This window comes from Aplysia californica, unplaced genomic scaffold, assembly GCF_000002075.1.
Source record: "Aplysia californica isolate F4 #8 unplaced genomic scaffold, AplCal3.0 scaffold00755, whole genome shotgun sequence".
NCBI lineage: Eukaryota > Metazoa > Mollusca > Gastropoda > Aplysiida > Aplysiidae > Aplysia > Aplysia californica.
The window spans coordinates 185,721-187,120 of NW_004798025.1; the positions used below are offsets into that span (position 1 = coordinate 185,721).

The 1,400-nt window shown below is 39.7% G+C and overlaps 1 protein-coding gene across 1 annotated transcript in view; it reads right to left on the minus strand.

The window, feature by feature from the left end:
- The window catches only part of LOC101855904, a 6,778-nt gene that overhangs the window by 2,105 nt on the left and 3,273 nt on the right, over positions 1-1,400 (minus strand). The window lies entirely within an intron of this gene.

Here is a 1,400-nt window from a genome sequence, read left to right on the forward strand (position 1 = left end):
ACACACACACACACACACACACGCGCGCGCGCGCGCGCGCGCGCGCGCACACATACACACACACATTCGCAAACAAACACACATACATAAACACCCACAGGCAAACAGACACACATATAAATACTCACACACACACACACACATGCACACACACACACACACACACACACACACACACGCGCGCGCGCGCGCGCACATACTCACATATACACACACACACATACACAAACACCCACACAGTAACCTGTGATTTATACATAAATAATACATAATAGGTACATTACATATCATAGACTTACAAAAGGGAGAGAAAGAAAGGAGAACAGTCGGAGAGAGTGGGAGAGTAGGGGAGAAAAAGAGTAAACGAGAAAGAAGGAGAGAGGGTGGGGAGAGAGATACTTTTCGTTTAGCTTTCGAAGGATTGTATCAAGAGAACGGATTTAAATCTTAGGGCTTATGTACCGCGGGACACGAAGGAGACAACTTTACAGAAGAATGAAAACTTTAAAGTGGAAAGTAATGCCACTGGTTGTTTCCCCTGGTCCATTTCACTCGTGCGACGACAATTTAAAATGTATAATAAAAAACATACTTTAACTTTCGAATTTTGAAATTTTATTTGTGTGTTTGCTTGCTTGTAATCTATGTTAGTTTGCTTCTGTCCTTTTTACAAATGTGTTTCTCTTATATGGCCACCCCATTGGATGTTTTTCTGAATTTTTTTTTTGCGAAGGAATCATTATGTTTTTAGCAAGTCAGCAAAACTCTCTGTTCATAAATGCAAGCAAAGAGGATTAGAGGTTGGTTCCGATGTCAAGCTTTAAAAGCAGCTATGTAAACACTATGCCAATTGTCCCTCTCCTGGACAGGAATTTAAAAAAAGACTGAACCTGTTCCTTGAACTTATGTTTTCGGTTAATATGCGCAGACACATTTTGAAACAAAAAGAACATCACTGATACAGCGATTCTCCTGAAAGTAGTTAATTTGATTGCTAGTTTTAGTGGGCGGACACAGCGCTGTTAGATGCAGTTGAAATGGGCTGCGTTTGGTACTTTAAAAAAAATCCTGTTCAAAAGCAACTATAAGAGCTTGCCACTAAACAGATTAAACTTAAATACTTTTTAATATGGATCACTTGCCTGCCTGGAAAATGAAACAAAGTATGTACTCAGCATCACTGATGTGATAATATTTTCAAAACGTGGAAAAAGTGGAAGGCGTTATAAGGGCGTTAGAAATATCTTAAATACCAAAATCATTGCAGTTGTGTGAACATTTCAATTAGATAGTGCATGTTGGTTAAGGTAGGCCTGAATGTAATGTTGACATCAGTGAATCAGATACCAGTTCGGTTGTGGGGGGTGGGGTGTTTGGGGGAGGGGTATTTTTATTGTTTA